At 53.5% G+C, this 20,151-nt stretch overlaps 2 long non-coding RNA genes across 3 annotated transcripts; one reads left to right on the top strand and one right to left on the bottom strand.

Annotated features, from left to right (window-relative positions):
• The first annotated feature begins 41 nt into the window (after positions 1-41).
• Positions 42-17,623, top strand: LOC109501055. Of its 2 annotated transcripts, XR_006600038.1 has the most exons (5): positions 42-716; positions 1,417-1,515; positions 6,216-6,356; positions 15,243-16,772; positions 17,089-17,623. It is a non-coding gene; the product is annotated as an uncharacterized LOC109501055 (long non-coding RNA). The 2 variants fall into 2 exon arrangements; XR_006600037.1 differs by having other exon boundaries at positions 51-716; positions 15,243-17,623.
• On the bottom strand, positions 5,099-7,658 carry LOC123386217. The gene is made up of 3 exons (XR_006600039.1): positions 7,108-7,658; positions 6,223-6,385; positions 5,099-5,866 (listed from the first exon to the last, which is right to left on the bottom strand). It is a non-coding gene; the product is annotated as an uncharacterized LOC123386217 (long non-coding RNA).
• Positions 17,624-20,151: the final 2,528 nt, after the last annotated feature.

Genomic DNA, 20,151 nt, shown 5'->3' on the forward strand with positions numbered 1-20,151 from the left:
TCTGATGCTTCCGAAGCTTCCGGAACGGCCATCTCCGATAGCTCTAGAAGCCGCGCAATCGTTTGGCAAAATCTCCCCGGACACAGCTGGGCTCTGCATCCACAGATGAGCCGGCGTCCGTCCCGGAGGGGGGTCCGGGAAGACGGAGAGGACGGCCCGGGTGGTAGCAGACCCCGACCGGAGGCTTCCCAGGGAGAGGGCAGCACCACGGGAGTCCCACCCCGGCACTGAGCCAGAGCCCGGGCTGTGGGGGTGGTGTGGGGGCCTCCCCGGCCGGAGGGCTGAGAGGCTCAGGGACCAGGGAGGGACTCAGCTCCAGCCCCTTCGTGCGGCGCCCCGGCCCCTCGCCCTGGTCTCTCAGGCCCCGCCACCCTGCCCGGGGCCCTTGGATTCAGGAGCACCTGCGTCCCCAAAGCGTGGCCATCACGTGGCCTGCCTCGGCCCCTGCCCACATCCCACACTCTTGGAGAGAAGCCCACGTTCTCACTGTGCCCCGTCCGTGTCTGGGTCCCGCTCCGTGTCAAGCACAGGCCCTGGCCCACCGCAGCACCCGAGCCGGTGACTGGGCAGCTCGGAAACACGGTGGGCGGGCCTCCAGTTGGGGGCAGCGGGGCCTCTGAGCCCTTCCCGGCAGGGGCTGGAGTCACTAAACCGCAGAGGGCTCCAGCCTCCCTCCGTGCCGTCCAGCAGCGCCGAGCAGCAGAGCCCTCCCCACGGTGGGTGGTCGTCCGCGACGCCCCGGAGGGAGGCCACTCGCCACGTGGGCCTCGAGCGCTCGACACGGCGTTGGCTGCCTTTCCCGCTGTTCCACGCAAGCAGCCACGGGCGCCGCGGGCCCCAGAGCGGTGAACGCAAGGTCACAGCCAGCGCCTGGCGGGCTGACCCAGGAGGGGCCTCCGGCATTCAGAACCGCAGGGCCAAGGCCACTGCTCCGGAACAAAGGGAGGAGCGTGTTTACAAATTGTCTGTTGAAATTTAAGTTGCCAACATTGGCATCAGGCCTCGCCTGCCAGGCCGCCCGGATTGGAGGGTAATTTATGAAGATTGCTTTACCTGGGGCCGCGCTGGTCTGTGCCTGCGAGTAATTCACACCAGGCTCATTTCGGATGCAGTCAAAGACCCCCGTATGTCACTATGACAATGTAATCACAGAGCCACATTAAAAAGTCATTATTGTTTAGAATCCAGCTTGGTTTGAAAAACACTTACTATAAAATTCAACAGCCTTTGTAAATTACCGAAAGGTTTACTCAAGAATACTAGGTGCCGTGATTTAGACGGGGAACTTACCACTTTATTGATTCTGTGGGGTTTTGCCGGTTCCCGCATTTATGGGGAATGATTAGTGAGTAATCAGAGTAATAAACCCCTCCGTGTTGGTTCGTAAATAATGATGAATTGGGTCTGTGTCCTCAGACTTCCCGTGCAACTTGCTCCCGCTCGGAGTCTGGGCTTCAACTTCGGGGCCGTTCTGCAGAGCCGTCTGGAAATCAGTCATCTGCCGGGCGAGGGAAGGTGAGAATTTGTTTCTCCGCCCGTCGTGCTTCGAGCCGCCCCGGGAAGGACTGGCCGCCGCGTCCTGGAGACATGCGGGTTGGCGGGACGGCGCCTCTGGCCGGCACCCGGCGCTCCGGGACGCCCGGCCCCAGGAGTGGCCCAGACACCGATTTCTGTCCATACGAGCGTTCCGTCCCTGGCACGCCGTCGGGCTCAGGAGTTCCGTCTTGGTTTGGCCTGAGAGCGGGAAGCAGATCGGCCGCCAAGCAAGGCGCTCACGTGGGGATCCGGGTCCAGCTCAGCAAGGGCCCCAGAGCCGCACCATCAGAGCCCGGCCTCCTCCCTCCCTCCACCTCCACCGGCGGCCGGCGTGGGAAGAGACCCGGCGGCCCTCAGTGCCGTCAGGGATCTGCTCTCTGCGATAGTGCTCGTCTGGAGCTGGTGCACTGCTTCTAGAAACCTCTACCTCTGCCCCTTCCTAGAAGCTCGCAATGCCCGAAAACACGTCGGGGTCTCTGCAGAGGACGGCAGCGAAGGATGTGGTTGCACGTGCCCGGTCGTGTCCCTGGCAGCCTAGACACGCCTTTGCCCACAGGCACCTGTGCTCTGCGGTGCCTCACGGTCGGTGCCCCTCCGGTGGGCACAGGGTCACGTGGCCTCCACCCTCTCCCTGCCACCCCTGGGCCGCCCTCTGGGCGAGACCCTCCCCGTGTCCCCGTTCCTGGCTCCCGGCCCGGCGCCCGATCACAGGAAGTGGATTAAACAGAAATTGAGTCACACTGAGCTGAAAGCAGACTGGAAAGGGACGGAAGTCGCATCGGAACCGAACTGAATTGGATCGAGTTGGAAGTGGATTGAAACCGGACGCTGGGCCGGTGGTGAGGACAGGCAGGCAGGCCAGGGGGACACAGTCCTTCCTGCCCCTTGCCCTCGGGGACCCTGGGGTCAACAGCATCAATGGGGACTGAAAATTACAGACACCCACCGTGTGCTGGCGGGTTTTCTTTAACAAGGCCTGATACGGCGCACGCGGGATGTTTCTGGAAGAGCAGCAGCCTGGACTTTGGAGGCCACACTGCACACGCTCCGGGCCCCTGAGACGCAGTGTAACCAGCACAGTGGGACTTCAGGGGGGTGAGCACGTGCACGGTAAGAGCCGTCTGCCTCCAGCAAGTTCCCTCCAGCCCGGCGTCCGGCCGGCCGGCCAGCACGCAGGGATGGGGAGCCTGGCCCGAGGGGAGGTCTGGAAGCCACACCCAATGTCGGGAGGAGGCACCAGCGTCCTGTGTCCTGAGACGGGTCACGGCAGTCCCCAGACCGTCGACAGCACCACAGGCTTTGTTGGGCCCGATGTGGAAAACCAGTCCCGGTGATCTTAGGCGCCCGCTGGGACCCCAGGGAAGAAGTCGCTGCAGGCAGGAGGGGACCGGGAGCCGCCTGGCCAGGGAGTGACAGGCCTTTGGGGGCGGATCCGGGGGACCGGGCCCAGCTCTGTGACACGGGCCCGGAACCAGCGCCCGCCGCAGCCCTGAGCTCTCAGGCCGCCTGGATCCACGGGCAGCCAGCGACCCCAGCAGGTGCGCAAACAGCCTGACCCCGTCTTTACCAGGGCACTGAAGGTGACCCCAGGACAAGGAGGTGACCCCGTCTTTACCAGGGCACTGAAAACGTGCAGCGTCACCACACATCCTGTCCCCACTGAGCGGCTGGGCCTTTAACTTCCTGCCGTGACAAGTGGGGAAACTAACGCATTGTCCACCCCGAGGCCTGACTGCTCCCCCGGCCCGCCCGGTGCGCTGCAGCCAAGCTCGCCCTGCGGGCGTCCGGGACCTGGCCCCACGGCCGCTGGCTTTCGGCGTGGAAGGAGCAGCGGTGCCTGCCGGGAGGCCTTCCCACCCTGTCCCCGGGTTCGGGACCTTATCCTCAAGGAGCTTGTTCACGACATCTGCTCAGATGTGCGTCGCCCGCGGCCGCTGAGGCACGCTTGCCTCTCTGTCCTGACGCGCACTCGCACCCACGGGAAGGTGCAAACACCCCGTCCACGGAGCGTGTGAATAGGCCAGCCCGCAAGGTGACGGGGACCCTGCAGGAGGGACTGAGCTGGGCCTCTTGGGGGATCATCGGGCACTGTCTGGTCGGCACAGTCGAATCACACGCGCCCGTAGAGTGGACAGCCTTTCCCGGCTGGTGTCAGATTCGGCACAGGAAGGGGCAGGAGAGCCTGCGTGTGAGGACTCCACCGGCCCTTGTTGGCTGTGAGGACGGAGCAAGGCAGCCATGGGCCAAGGGCTGTGGGAAGCTTCTGGAAGCTGAGAGCCGTCTTCACCTGGCTGCCAGCAAGGCCAAAAATGCCTGGAACTGAGCTGAATTCTGCCGGCAGCTGCCAAGCCTGGAAGTGTACTGGCTCCTAGACCTTCCAGAAGGGATGCCACGGGCAGACGCCTTCCTGCCCCCAGGGAGACTCCGGACTGGCTCCCAGTCTACACGCCTGCGGGCCTGGGGCACCTCTGCTTCCCTGACCCCGCTCGGACACACCCCTGCGGGGAGAGTTTTCTGCTCTGTTCATTGTCCCCCCTCCTCCCCACCTTCCCTCCCTCCCTTCCTCCCGGAGGGGAGGTGCTGAGGCCCCACAGACCCCTTCCTCCCTCCGCCTTGCAGCCTCCTTCCCCGAACAGGCTGAGCTTTCTGCCCTCTTCCTCCTCCACCCCTCCACCCCGTCCTCCTGCCTGCGAACCACGGGGTCGCCCTGCCAACCCAGTGAGGCGGAGATCGGCTGTCCGTCCGCAGGCGCCGAGATCCCCCGGCCCCGTCTCAGCTGGGAGGACCCAGCCTCCGACCCCACACCCTGGCCGCCTCGCCATCCCCAGGCCACGGGGCGCCCCTTCCCCCGCACGCCTCGGCTGCTGCCCCCGGCGTTCATGGTCGTGCCCCTCCCCAGCCTCTGAACGCGGGCCGTGCTGGACCCCGGACCCAGATGGGGCGCAGCCACTCCTAGGTGCCCTGGGACGCCGCACACACCAGCCCGCCATGGCCCCTCGGCAACCCAGCCCTGGACTTGCCGTCTGCTTGTGGGCCGCCCCCCTGGCTCGGGGCGGGAGGGACCCCTCCCAGTCCCCGGGGCCTGGCTCTCGCAGGGGTTCAACTATTATTTGCTGACTGAATGAATGTCCTTGAGGCTGTTGCCGGCTGCCAGGTCCACAGGGTTGGTCCCTTTCTCTGTCACCTCCGCTCGGCGGGTGGCTCACGTCCGAGCTGCCACAAGGCCTTTTGTCTTCTCCCCTTTCTCCTTAGCTTTTTTTCCCTTCGGGATCTGTGTTCTTTGTCCCCTGAACGTTCTTTATGGGGTAGCCTGCACGTTCAGAACAAATCACGCAGGATGCTGCGTGCCCGCGCCCAGACTAGCAGGTGTCAGCCTCCGTCACATCCCCTCCTTCCCTCTCTCCTCCGTGTCGTTTCGGCAGGGACTTCACAGTTTCGCAAAAACCCATCGCCCTCCACGGCCCGCGCCGCCGCCCCCCTGCTGGCCCAGGTCTGTGCGCGCTTGCCGGCCCTGTTTTAACAACTGCTGGGTGAACGGGCCTCACAGAGAGCCTGTCCCCACCTGGTCCCCGCCACGGCTCCCACTTCTCCTGCAAAACGCGACAGTGTTTCCAGGGTCCGGGAGGGAGGGGGTCCCGGGGTGGAGGGGCCCGCCGGGTCCAGCTTCACCAGCAGACAGGTTGCTTTTCAAACGGTGGGGCCAGAATCCCCCCACCTCGGGCTGCCTGAGAGCTTACCTACTGTGGGTCAGCACTGCTACCGCTCCCTCCTTAGTCTCTGTTAACGCGAGGATTATAAAATCGTTGCTTAAACTTGCATTTTCCTGATTCCTAGGGAAAGGGTGCCTTTTTCATGGCCTGTTTTTTGGTTGGTCCTTTCTTTGCATTGTCTTGTTGATTACCATAAGCTCTTTATATATGCTGGACAGTGATCATTTATATGTTATGTTTATAGAAAATACTGCCTCTTGATCTGTGGCTTGTTGTTCGACTTTTCACTTTGTTTATGGTGTCTTCTGTTGTACAGAAGCTACTAATTATGAGATAGCCAAATGCATCAGGCTTCAGTTTTATGGTTGACAATCTCATGTCTCGCTTAAGAATTTGTTCTGGACTCTCGATGCCATAAAGCCATTTCTCCCAAATGCTGCAAAGTCCTACCTGTCGCATGTAGGACTCTCACATCTATCATAGCTCCACACGGACGGTCGCTTTTGGACGGAAGGAGTCTCTCTCCTTTCTGCTCTGGCTTCAGCCTCGTCTGGACTATTCTTGGTCCTTCAATATCCATGGGAAGCAGCCATCCGCGTGATCAGGTGCCCCAAAGGACACTGTTAGGATTTTAAATGAAACTGTATTTAGTTTATAGGGTTTTTTACAGGGAAAATGAACACTTAAAACCGAGTCTTCCTGCTCATGGTCTATGTCTGCAATAGTGAAACCTTCATCTGCATCCTCCAATAAAATTTTAATATTTTCCCATTTGAGATGCCGCACAGCTTTATTTACTGCTAAGTACTTAGAGTTCTATCGCTACCGTGAGAGGTATGGGTTTTTTCCATTGCATTTTCCAATTAGCGTCGGCCATCGGGTAGCGGTGCTGTGGGTTTTTATATTGGGCAATTGCTCTATGTGGAAGGTTATGTTGTCTCCATAAATGAGTCTGTGTCTCCTTTCCAGTTCTTACCCGTCTCTTTTGGCCAGATGGCCATTGCCGTGAGAGCAGTCATGCCCTTGGCCCGACACTCCGCAGAGATCGCACCTGGAGTTTCCGGGGAAGCCAGAGGTCCGCTGTGGCTTGTAGGAGTTGCCCTTTAACAGGTAAGGTGACCCTTACGTCTCTGCGTCCACTATGAAGGGAGATAGAGTTAAATTCAGTCTCATCCTCTGAGGGGACATAACTTCTCCCCTAAGATCTGCCAGCGAGGTGATTTCCTGGAAATCACGAGGGATTTCCTGGAACAACACCTACTCGGTCGTAGTGATTCCCTCCTGCCTCACTCCCGGTGGGTGACCGGTCAGGATGGCCGTGCACACCCACCCCTGCTGCCCGCTGGCCGGCACCCCCAAAACCCTGTGACTCCGGTTGCCCTGCCTTGTCCCCTGCCCAGATGGCTCACCAAACAGACTCTAGGAGGAGAGCGGACCCATTATCCAAGTAATTACTGCCCAAGACCCTCCCATGTGGAGATCATGCTACTAACTGTTCCAGGGAAGAAGAGGACTTATTTCTGTTCAGAGCAAAAGGTTGGCGGAAATCTGTCCTCCCGAGTAAGCAGCCCTGTTCCTGATGAGCTCAGAGTCCACGCACCCAGGGGTCCTTCTGGCTTCTCCACCTGCGCTCCTACCTCAGCCCGGCAGCTCGGGGCTCTCCCCCTGGGAGCAGCTGTTTCTGCTTTCTCTAGGACGCTGCATCCCCCTCCCCCTCCCCCTCCCCCTCCCTAAATGGGCTCAGGTTTCCCAGACAACAGTACACAGTGGGCGGGCGAAGCACAGCATCTGGGGCGGGGCGGGGTTGTGACCCGGCCTCCCACATTCTGTCCTTTTTCTCTGCTTGGTGCCACTCACCCACCTCCCACGAGGAAGAGGTGTGGTCCAGGGCCGAGGAGGTGAGTTGAATTCCCACCACTTACTTTGCGGTGCCCGGCTGTGCCAGTGGAGAGCTGGTCAGATGCACTCACGGGTCCGCAGTTCATTAAAGAGACTTGGGCGTGGCGGCATGAGGTTTGCGGCCAAGGCCACAGGAGGACGTCTGACCCACGTACCGATCACAGGCTAAGGGGGAGTTGATAAAGGAAGAAAGGACGGAGACAGCAAATGAATCAATTCTGTGAAAAAACACGGCAATATTGTGATTGATGGTCATTCCCCAAGCCTGTGCCTGCCCCTCTGTGACACTGAGGACCTGCCGTAGAGGCGTTCGGACCGTGTCGCAGGAGGTGGCTCCAAGCGTCCCTGCGCGTCTCATTACTCTGCTCCAGTGGTCCCTGACAGGTCGCTGCTACTCGACAGAAAAGCCATCCCTTCATGACACTTTGTTACAGAATTTGTGACTCGCAAAACATTAACTGACTGCTGCCTAGAGCATGTTGTCCTTGATGGAACCTCAGGTGCCTCTTCCTTGCAAAGCCCGCAACGGGTGGCCTGGGCCTCGGGCCCCACGATCTTTTGATCTCAAGGACAGAGACTTCGGGGGTGTGAGAGGGTGCGGTGCGACTCCCCAGGTTAACGGTGGGAGGGGGATTCTGGAAGCAGGGCGTTGTCCCCTCCACTCCGTCTCCCTCACGTCTGTCTACCCGCCTCCCCTGAAGTGGATGCTGGCTCCCGGTGGCACAGGACGACAGGAAGAGACTGGGCGACAAGAGGTGCCATGCCCGTCTCGACACCGCTGCCCACGGGGTCCCTCCCCTCTCTGGCAGAGCTGCTGTTTGTGGGCAATCCAGCCGTCGCATCTGGGCTCCCAGGGCCAAGAAAGGAAATGGCCCAAGCGCGGGCAGGGGAGGGGCGACCCCGAGACAGAGAAGGCCAGCCAGAACCACGGGAACATACGGGGCTGCCGGGCGACAGAGGACGCGTCGACTAAGACGGAGACAATGAGAGCATGAGGAGATCCGCGTGCAGTGACCTGTGTGCTGCTGGAGTCCAAAAGAGCGGATCATTTCGGCACAGAGACTGAAGGACGTTGTGGGCACTGCTTAGACCCAAAGCAACGGCCTGGAAGCTGAAGCGCAAAAAACACGAGCAAAGAGCAAAAACTAGGAGGCGGAAATCGTGGCAGATAAAGGACTTGGAGCCCAAGCGTGGGGAAAATTAGAGATACGTTTATAGAACAGCTCGCGGCTGAAATCTGAACGTGCTTGATGTTTTCCTAACGATCGAGCGACCAAGGGATCTGGGCCAAGAGCCACTTTCATTCTGTGATAAGGAGGGCACACGTGACCACCTTGACTTCCCGCTGTGGTCCTGACCGCGAGGATCCAGCTGACGCCATGCTGTCAGGCCCCTCCGAGGCTCCACTCGGAATTTTGACTCTTCTGCCTGCTTGTCCTCCTTTACCTCTCGGCGGAAAGTCCCCACGAGCAGCCCCCTCGAGGGGCGGGGAGGGTGGAGTGCTTACGTAGTTCCCTGGAATTCTTCTACCTGGGACGTTTGCCCCTTCCCCCCACTTACTTAGACCAGCACGGACTCAGGTGTTTTTATGCCTTGGGCTATAATCTTCGACTACTTTCTTTTGTTTTGTTTTGTTTTTCTAATTTTATTTTAGAGAGGGAGCAAGTAGGGTAGGGGCAGAAGGGGAGAGAGAGAATCTTAAGCAGGCTCCACACTCAGCTCAGACCCCAACACGGGGCTCCATCCCATAACCCTGGGATCACGACCGGAGCCAAAATTAAGAGTCGGACACTCCACCGACTGAGCCACCCAGGCAGCCCTACTAGTTTCTTTTAATGCTCAGATTGTTCCAGCTTTGGCCGTCAGGAGCCCTTTCAAGTTGGCTCCTGTGTCCCTTTGACATAATTCCATCCTTGCGGGGGTTTTAACTCCTTCTTTACTTTCTGGAACCACAAGATGTTCCGGGCGCCTCTTGTGTGATCGCTGACCCAGCCCTGGAATCAGCTGTCCCGCCAAGAATCTCTGGTTCCTTTTGCTGGAGAATGGTCTTAGAAACCAAGCTCTAGCCGTCAGGTGTGCTTATGGTGACTGGGACGTCACTGGAAATTCTGGAGTGGAAAAGTACAATAAGTAAAGTGAAAAATTCACCGGAGAGGTTAACGGCATAGTGCAGCTGGCAGAAGAAAGAATCCGCAAACTTAATGCGAGATCAATAGAGATTATGCCGTGTGAAGAACAGAGAGGAATAAAATGAAGAGACGTGAGCAGAGCCTCAGTGAAATGTGGAATACCACTAAGCACACGTTGTATGGGAGCACCAGATAGGACTAGGGAAAACACTAGAAAAAGTAATGGCTGAAAGTTTCCCAAATCTGATGAAAAATACAAACTCCTCATCCAAGGAACTCAATATTCCAAGGAGGAGATACACAGAGGGGGCCAAAGCACATGAAAACCAAAAAATGGAAGACAAAGGCAAAATCTTAAAGACTGCAGGAGAAAATCATCAACTCCTCACGTACAAAAGAACCCCAATGAAATGAACAGCTGGCTTAGAAACATTGGCGACCAGACAGCAATGGGATGAAGTAGTTCATGTTGAAAGGAAAAGTCTGCCAACCAAAAGTCTTATATCCAGCAATGCTATTTTTAAAATATGAGGGTGAGATAGAGGTTTTCCTAAATAAAAACCGAGATAATTAGTTGCTAGCAAATCTGCCTCACAAGAAATACTAAAAAAAGCTCTTCAGCCTGAAAGAAAGTAGCACAAGATAGTAATTCAAATCCGTACAAATAAAAATGTCAGTAGAGGTAATTACGTAGGTAATTATGAAAGACTATAATTGCATATTTCTTCTTCTTTCCTGACTTACTTTAAAAGCAAATTCATGAAACAGTATGTTGTACTTGGGGGCCTGTATCACGGATAGCTGTGTGATACGGCTGATAATAACAGAATGAGAGTGCTGGGGCAAAGCCACATTGTAAGAGGTGATGTGAGATGTGAATTCGAGTCCACAGGAAGAAATGAAGACAATAAAAAAAAGGTAAATAAGGTTAAAATAAGAAGCTCCACAAATATATACTTGCTCTCCATTCTCGTCTCAGCCTCTTTAGAAGACATGGTAAAATAAACCAACAATTTTAACGACGTGTTGTTCAGTTTGTAACATATGTGGGTGCAAGGTATATAATAATAGCACAGAAAGAGGGAGTGAACCGAGCAGAACAAGAGCAAAGTTTCTGTATTTTGCTGGAACTAAGTCAGCATGAGTCTGAACTCGATTCCGAGAAGTTAAAAAAATAGACACCGTAAGCCCTAGAGAGACCACGAAAAATAACTCAAATAGGTAATTTTATTGTTACATAAATTGTTTTTTTTAATTTAAAAAAAAAATTTTTAACGTTGATTTATTTTTGAGACAGAGAGAGACAGAGCATGAACAGGGGAGGGGCAGAGAGAGAGGGAGACACAGAATCTGAAACAGGCTCCAGGCTCTGAGCGGTCAGCACAGAGCCCGACGCGGGGCTCGAACTCACGGACCGTGAGATCATGACCTGAGCCGAAGTCAGACGATTAACCGACTGAGCCACCCAGGCGCCCCTATTGTTACATAAATTGTTAAAGAAATGCGTGATTCTTCATGTTGCACTAGAAAGCATCTACTTTAAAAATTTTTTTAATGTTTTTATTTATTTTTGAGACAGAGAGAGACAGAGCATGAGCAGGGGAGGGGCAGAGAGAAGGGGAGACACAGAATCCGAAGCAGGCTCCAGGCTCTGAGCTGTCAGCACAGAGCCCAATGCGGGGCTCTAACTCACGGACTGCGAGATCATGACCTGAGCTGAAGTCGGACGATTAACCGACTGAGCCACCCAGGCGCCCCGAAAGCAACTACTTTATACAAAGTACAGCAGTCACACAAGAGTAGAGGAGTGAAAATGACATTAAGAAATAGGAAACAAAAGCAAAATGGCAGGTGTAAATCTAATTAGATCAACAATAACTCTAAATGTGAATGGGTCAAACACTCCAATCAAAAGGCAGAGATTGTCCGATCGCCTGGGGGAAAAAAACCCATAATCCAACCATGTGGGTCTACAAGAAACACATTTTCGATTCCAAGATACAAACAGGTCAAAAGAAAGGATGAAACTGGATAAAAGTGCCAGAGTGACTGCACTATGATCCGACAAAAATCAACTGAAAAACACAAAAAATGTTACTCGGCACGAGGAGGACCATTTCACAGCAATAAAGGGGCCAATTCATGGGAGAAATATGAACATACTTCTTTTTAAACATATGTGCAACTAGCAACAGACTCTAAAAATACATAAAGTGAAGCTGACAGAATTGAAGGGAGAAAGAGTCAATGAAACCCTAATAACTGAAGAAGTCACTTTCAGTAATGGAAAGAACAAGCAGGCAGAATATCAATAAGGAAATAGAGGACTTGAACAACACTCTAAAGTAACCAGACCTAAGAGACATGTGTAGAGGACCCCGCACAGCAGTAGAATACATCTTCTCAAGTATGCATACAACATACTTGGGGATAGATCCTATGTTAGACTATAAGCCACACATAAATACATTTAAAAGGATTTAAATGATACAAAATATTTTCTCCTACCACAATGAAGCTAGGAATCAATAATAAAAGGAAATCTGGAAATTCACAAATAGGTGGAAATTAACCAATATACTCTTAAATATCCAGTGAGTCAAAGAAGAAACCTCAAGGGATATTAGAAAATACACTTAGATGGGTAAAAATGAAAACATAAGATATCAAAACTCATGAGGGGCAACTAAAGTAAATGAGGATGCTCAGAGGGGACTTTACAGCTGTAAACATCTATATTCAAAAATAAGATCTCAGGGCGCCTGGGTGGCTCCGTCAGTTGAGCACCTGACTCTTGATTTCAGCTCAGGCAGGCCATGATCCCAGGGTCATGGGATCAAGCCCGCATTGGGCTCTGCGCTAAGTGTGGAGTCTGCTTGAGATTCTCACTCTCCCTCTACCCTTCTCCCCGACTCGTGCTCTCTCTAAAACAAAAATAATAGTAATTTAAAAAATAAGATCTCAAATCAATAACCTACCCTTTTACCTTAAGAAACTCGAAAAGCAGAGTAAACTGAGCCCAAAGCAAGCAAAAAGAAGGAAATAATAAAGACTAGGGCAGAAACAAATGAAATAGAGACTACAAAACAATAGAGGAAGTCAACAAAACCAAAAGTTTTGTTCTATTGAACACAGTTTGGTTCTTTGAAAAAAACCAAAGAGACAAATCTTTAGATATGCTGACCAAGAGGAAAGGGGACAAGACTCCAACTATTAAAATCAGGAACGAAAAGGGGGCCATCATTACTGGTCTTACAGAAATAAAAGGGATTATAAAGAAATACTATAAACAGCTGTGTTCCAACAAACTAGATAACTCAGATGAAACAAGAAAAACCTAGGAAGAGAAAAACTACCCAAACTAATGCAAGATAAAGGAGAAACCTTAATAGACTCGTAATCAGAGATTGGATTAGAAATCAAAAACTTCTCACAAAGGAAAAACCCAGGTTCAGTAGGTTCACTGGTGAATTCTATCAAATGGAATATGAATCCTTCACAAAGTCTTCCAAAAAACAGAAGAGGGGAGAACACTTCCAACTTATTTTATGAAACCAGTATTGCCCTTCAACAAAAACCTCATAAAGACATCACAAGAAAATAATTTACAGACCAATATCCCCAGTGAATTCTCTTGTCAATACAAACGAGAAAATCCTCAACAAAATAATAGCAAACTGAATCCGGCAACATATAACAAGGATTACACACCACGACCAAGAGGGATTTATCCCTCGAACACAAGGTCAACTTACCGTACAAAAATCAATTAACATTAAGAGAATCAAGGGCAAAAACCACATGATCATCTCAATAGATACAGAAAAGGTGTTTGACCAAATCCAACACTCGTTTGTGATAAAAAAAACACTCAAAAAACTAGGAACAGAGGAACTTCCTCAACCTGATAAAAAGTATCCACAAACCCCTCAAGCTCACTTCACACTTAGCGGCAGAAGACTGAAAATCTTTCCTCCTCAGAACAGAAAGGAGACCAGGATCTGTGCTGTTGCCTCTTCTACCAACATTGTACCGGAAGTTCTACCTAGGACAACTGGGCAGAAAATGAAATAAAAGGCATTCAGATTATAAAAGAATCAAAACGATCTTTATTTGCAGACGACGGTATTACGTGTATCAAAAGTCACGAGGAATCCACAAAATACTACTATAGCTAACAAACCAGTTTGGTAGGTTTTCAGAATATAAGATTAATTACACAAAAATCAATTGTATATCTACACACTAGCAAAAAAAAAATCCAAAAATAAAATTAACAGTTCCGTTGACAATAGCATAAAAAATAAAATATTTAGGTACAAATTTAACAAAAGAAGTGTAAGATTAGCTCACTGAAAACTACATTGTTGAAAGAAATTGAAGACAAAACAAATAAAAATATATTCCACGTTCATGGATCCAAATAATTAATATTGGTAAGATGGTAATATTCCCCAAATTGATCTACAGATTCAGCATAATTCCTATCAAAAATCCCACCTGGCTTCTTTACGAAATCGACAGACTCAAAATCCTAAATTTGATATGCAAATGCAAGGGACCCAGACTATCAGAAGCAGAAGAGTTTCAAAGAAGAATAAGGTTGGAAGACTCATACTTTATGATTTTAAAACAGGCAAAGGAATAAAAACAGTGTGGCCCTGGTGTGAGAGCAGCTGTGTGACCAAGGGAGTCGGACTGAGGATCCAGAAGCTCATCTTCACTTTCATAGTCAACAAGGTTTCAACAAATTTCAATCACTGTATTTCCAGCACAAGTAAGTAGAGTGGTCTTTTCAACAAATGGTGTTGGAACGGCCATCTGTCCACTTGCGAAAGAACCAAGCCAGACCCCCTAACTCACACTCCGACAGAATGGAAACTCACAATGGGTCATAGACCAACACGTAAGAGATAAACTATAAATATAAAATTCTTAGAAGGAAACTAAAGGGTAAATGTTCATGACCTTGTGTCAGGCAGTGATTTCTAGGCTGTGACACCAAAACCACAAGTGACACAGGAAAAAGAAGCAAACTGGATTTTGCCAACGTTTTAAACTTCCGGCCACAGATTATACCACCAAGAAAGTGGACGTACAGCCCACACACTTGGAGAACATGTTTGCAAATCATTTATCTGATAAGAGACTTGTATCCTTTTTACATAAAATTCTTACAACTCAATAATGAAATGCCAATGGCCCGATTTTAAAATAGGCGAAGGATTGAACAGACGTGTCTTCAGAGAAGACATACGAATGGCCAATAAGCATGAGAGGCGTTACTCACCATCATCGCTCCCCAGGGAACGGCACGGCAAAGCCACGGCAGGAGCCACGCTCAGCAGCCGGCTAGAATAAAAAGACATAATAGCGAGTGCTGGTGAGGGGTGGAGAGACTGGAACTCTCATAATTTGCTAGCAGGACTATAACGTGATGCAGCTGTTTTGCAAGCCATTCTGGAAGTTTCTCAAAATGGCAGACAGATTTGCCATAGGATCCAGTTCTGCGTTGAAGTGTATACACCTGGGAGAAATGAAACTCACGTACGCGATCCTTACAAATGAGTGTTCCCGGCAGCATTACTCACAGGAGCCGCAAGTGGCAGCCACTGACGATAAATGGCGCGCGTTATGTCTGCATGATGGAATATTACCTGGCAATGAACAAGGAATGATGTGCCGATTAATGCTAGGAGGATGTGTGCGAGGATGAACCTTGAAAAGATTATTTTAAGCGAGAGAAGCCAGTAAGAACAGTTACATGTTGTGGGATGGCATTTATAATCAAGGGTGCCAAGTAGTCGTGGGAGACGGAGATCGCCGGAATTAGGACGTGAGGCTGCCACGCAGCCTTGTGGATACACCAACACATTGCCTTGAACACATTACATGGGAGATTTACATGATCTGAAATTACATCTTTAATTTTTTTAAATAATAAAAAATAATAATTTTTTTATTTCAGAAAGTGAGCGCCAGCAGGGGCAGAGAGAGAGGGAGAATCCCAAGCAAGCTTCCCGCTGTCAGTGCAGAGCCCGACTCGGGACTTGAACTCACAGACCGGGAGATCATGACCTGAGCCGATACCAAGAGTCGGACGCTCAACCAACTGAGCCAGCCAGGCGTCCCTGCAGACGCTCTATTTCGAAAAGGAGAATTAACGGGAAAATGTGAGAACCAGAGGATCTCACATCATCACGTGAGATCAGATGTCCTCTCTTTTCAGACAAGAAGCATCTAGAAATGGAGAAGGAAAACAGCCTCTTCTCCATAGTGGGGAAGCCAGGAGCAGCGCAGGGGTGAGGGCGGAAGGGAAGAGCTGCCACTCTTCTCCCGTCCCTGCGGTCCAGCCCTGGGGTGGCCGTGCCCATCTGGCACTCCCTCCACCGCCCTGCCCTCCCCGCGGTGTCTCCCCTCCCCCAGTCCCCAGCATTACACGCCTTCTGCCTGAAAGACCTGGAGTGCCCCCCCCCCCATCCGTGTGAGGAGAGTGTAGCATCTCATTTAAGGACGCAGAACAGACATTCCGCTGTCCGGGTAAGAACTCTGGAGATAAACGGTGTCATTCTACGGAGACTGATGTTCCAACGTAATACAGTTTTATTAGATCCCCAGCAGGCCTGAGGGCTTTGTTGCTGTCTTAGGTAAAATTATTTTGAAGTTTATACGATAAGCGTCACGCGCTGAATGTTCCCCCCTCCCCCATCCGCATGTTGAGGCCCTGACCCCTCCTGTAATGGTGTTTGGAGGTCAGGCCTTTCGGAGGGGATTTTAGACGAGGCCCCGTGATGGCGTCAGTGCCCTTGTAAGAAAGGCTCTCCCTGTCCGCCATCTGAGGACCCAGCAGAAGATGCCCGCCAGCCGGGAGCGGGGCTTCCTCACCAAAAGCCAGCCGTGCGGGCACCTGATCCCAGACTTTCAGCACCCCCCCCCCCCCCCCCCGTCTAGGGGGCAATGGCAGCGCAAGCCAGCTGACTCAGGAGTAGACAAGAGCCCCAGTGTGCGCAGCCGGCCAGCACCGGTGTAGGAGAGGAGGCACCACAGCACGGCCCCAGCCTCATGAGAGGCCAGACGGGAACGCGAGACCAGGGCCCTCGTTCCGGCACAAGAGGAAGCACCTTGTCACGCGTGGGGCCAGGACAGCCAGCTGCACCCAGCAGCACATAAAAGGGAGGCCGCCCCGCATCTTAATCGAAAACAAATTCAAGATGTCTTAGAGACTCCGATGTAAAATAAAGTAAACTAAAGACGCTGCCAGGAAGTCTGGGAGACCGCGAGCGGCCCAGGCAGGGGCGAGGAGTCCTTGCAACGCAGGAGGCACCTAAAAGAAATTCTAAATATGCCGGTCACTCCTGCACTGTTGGTGGGAAAGGAATCCAGGGACGCGGGCTCAAGGAACTCCTGCGTGTGGCCTCAGCCCCCACGTCCCCGGCCGCACCCGTCCGCCCCGCTGCCCCACACGGGACCGGCCCAGGGCCCCGAACCGCATCTACTTGTGAGTCCTGGAGGCTGGGAGCCCGAGGTCCAGGCGTGGGCACGGCTGGGTCCTCCCGAGGCCCCTGTCCTGGGCGTGTGGACGGCACCTGCTCCCCCTGTCTTCACGAGGTCTGTGTCCAGATTTCTTCCTCTTATAAGGACACCAGTCGTGTTGGATTAGGATCCACCTTAATGCCCATATTTAACATAATCGCCCCTTGAAAGACTCCGTCTCCCAATACAGTTGGGGTCTGGGCTGTCCTGAGGGTCAGAGCGTCACCGTGCGAACGTGACGAGGGCTCAGCCCCTAGCACAGCCTTGGGCTTTGCTTCCAGAGAATCGCCAACCTCGTGTGTTAAGGGCTGTTTCCGCTCGTGGCCTGGCTCATAGAGGCGGGAAAAAGCACCTGAAAACAGAGAACTAGGAGACCAACAGGCAAGTGGTCACACGAATAGGGTCAGGTCCACTGTGATGTGGAACAGCTTCCTTTGGGAAAGAGCCTGAGCTCGGCCGGGTGGGCCGGAGGAGGCGTTTGCTTCGTCCTCCCCGGGGTTGTTGAGATAGTCAGCAACACGTACCACTGTGCGGGTTTAACCTGGGCGCTGGGCAGGATCGCTGCATATATTCTGAGAACTCCTCGCCACAGGGAGGTCGGTTAACACACCCTTCGCCTCACTCACGTAATTACCGTTTCGTTGTTGTCATGGAGATGCCACGTCCACAGCAGCGTCGAACATACAACACGGTATTGTTAACGCCAAACACCGTGCTGTACGTGAGATCCCTGGACACTAACCATCTTAGAACCGGGGAAGTTTTTTTTTTTTTAAGTTTATTTATTTATTTTGAGAGAGACAGAGACAGCGCAAGTGGGGGTGGGGCAGAGAGAGAGAGACAGAGAGAGAGAGAATCCCAAGCAGGCTCCACACCGTCCGTGCAGAGTGCAACTCGGGGCTTGAACTCACGAAACGGAGAGATCACCACCTGAGCTGAAACCGAGAGTCGGATGCTTCACTGACCGAGCCATCCGGGCGCCCCATAACAGGAAGTTGTATCCTTTGTATCCACCTCTCCCCATTTCCCCCACCCCCCACTGCCTACCCTCTGCTTCTAGGAGTTCGGTTTTTTAAGATTCTACATAGAAGTGAGAACATACAATATTTGTCTTTTTCCATCTCGCTTGTTTAACTTAACATAATGCCCTTGAGATGCATCCACGTTGCCTCAAACAGCAAGATTTCCTTTTTCGTGGCTGAATGATATTCCTGCATGAGTGTGTGTGTGTGTGTGTGTGTGTGTGTGTGTGTGATCTCACATCTTCTTTATCCATCTGTTTTGTATGTTAATGTCTTGGCTAGTGAAGGTCAGATATCTCTTTGAGACGGTGACTTCATTTCCTATGGATGTGCACCCAGAAGGGAGACTGCCGGATCATAAGGCGGCTGTCCTGTTAACTGTTTGAAGACTCTTCATACTGGTTTCCCCAGCAGCTGCAACAGTTTGCATTCCCACCGATGAAGAGTGCCCGAGGGTCGTCGCTTCTCCACAACCCGGCCAGCATTTATCCCTTTCTGGCAACAGCCATTCTAACGGATATAAGGTGAGAAAGATCTCATTGTGGTTTTGATTTGCATTTTCCTGATGATGAGTGAGGTTGAGCACCTTTTCATGGACTTACTGGCCATTCCGATGTCTTCTTTGAAAACAGGGAAGCTTTTGCCCGTTTTAGTCGGATTGTTTTCGCTTCGTCGTCGCCGTCGAGCTGTATATTTATGTCTTTGGGGCACCAAGCCCTTGTCGGAGACAGGGTGTGCGAACATCTTCTCTCATTCCGTAGGCTGCCTCTTCATTCTGTGTATCGTTTCCTAGTTCGATGTGGTACCTCCCATTTTTGGTGCCTCTGTTGTGGGTGCTCTTGCTGTCGCATCCAGAGAACATCAGGGAGGCTGGACAGGAGGTCCGGGTGACGGCCGGGACTAACCCGAGTTCATCGTGGGGCTCTCCCGGGCCACCAGGACCCCGTCTGCTGAGGGGCACACCCCCGCCCCCCTGCCGGGGACCCCGTTCTCCCCGCAGCCCCCAGGCAGGTGGGCCGGACAGCGGGCGGCCTCCCCGTCCCTGGCAGGCTCGTCTGGCGGGTGGAGCGGGGGGGTTGGCCAAGTCAGGGCGGGGGCCGGCCGGGCTCCCAGCAAGGCTGCCCTTCCAAGCTGGGTGGGGCCTGGTGCCCGAGCGGTGTAACTCGGCTGCCCTCCCTGCCCCGTCCGCCGCCCTGTCCTTCTGGACACCCGGGTGTGGCTCCCTCCGCTGGGGACGGATGTACGGGTCGTCTGCAGCTCACACAACACAAGTGGATCATCTCCCGCTTCCCGCGCTGGGGACCTCGTGTGGGTACACGTCCTCTGCTCAGCTCGCAGGGCTGCGGTCCCTGTGTCAGGGCCGCACTCCTTCCTGCAGCCCCGGAGGCTGTCAAGGTCGTGGTGGAGGCCAGAGGAGTCCGGTCTCCGCTTTCCTGTGGGCTGCGGGCTGAGGACCGCTGGGGGCTCCCAGAGGCGGCTACGGACTCTGCCACGTGGCTTCTGTGGGCAGCTCACAACAGCGCTGTTTGCTTCTTTCAGGCTGCAGGGGGTGTTTCTGGTTCCTCGCCTTCTACAAAGGCCCCCTGGGTAGGTCAGGCACCCCCAGGGGTGTGCACGCCAGGGCAGGACCTTGGGGTCCCTGAGAGTCCTCAGTGGGGGGAAGACAGTCCAGAGGAGGGAAGAGACCGGGGACGAGGACGGCCCCCAAGAAAGAAACGGAGGCCGGGGATGCTCGTCCCTCTGAGCCTCGTGGCCTCGGAACCGGTCTCTGCCCCTCCCCCGACCCTGGGGTCCCAGCCCAGGGGAGAGGTGGGCTGCCAGAACGGCTTTCCTGAAATGCAGCACTGACCGGCCACCCTCGGTGTCCTCCAGAAGACGGCCAGACCCCTGACCTCGGCAGACGGGCCCCGGGCCACTCCCAGGAGCCGGCATCCGCACGTGGCCACAGGTCTCGGCCGCCGGCGCCCTCTGGGCCGTGGGTGAGGCGGGTGTTAGCAGCTTCTTCACTTGCACAGACTTGACCCGCATCCCGTTCCTGCTCAGGGGGCACACTGGAGGCTTTGCACACCCCCCACGCACGGGAGACCGCGGTGTCCCCCGCCCGGCCCCCTCCCGCAGCCCTGTTGACCGGGAAATGTCCGGGAAGGCTCTCGCAGCCAGAGGTCGCCAGGCCGCCTGCTTCCCCCAGTCACAGCCTCAGCTCCGCGGGGGACACCCCATGCCCACCCCTGGGACCCCTGGACCGGCCGAGGCTGGCCCCGCCAGGACACTCAGGGGGCCTTCAGCCTCTGTTCAGGCCAGACCCTTCCCAGTGCACGTCCA

The sequence above is a fragment of the Felis catus genome, chromosome B3 (assembly GCF_018350175.1).
Source record: "Felis catus isolate Fca126 chromosome B3, F.catus_Fca126_mat1.0, whole genome shotgun sequence".
NCBI lineage: Eukaryota > Metazoa > Chordata > Mammalia > Carnivora > Felidae > Felis > Felis catus.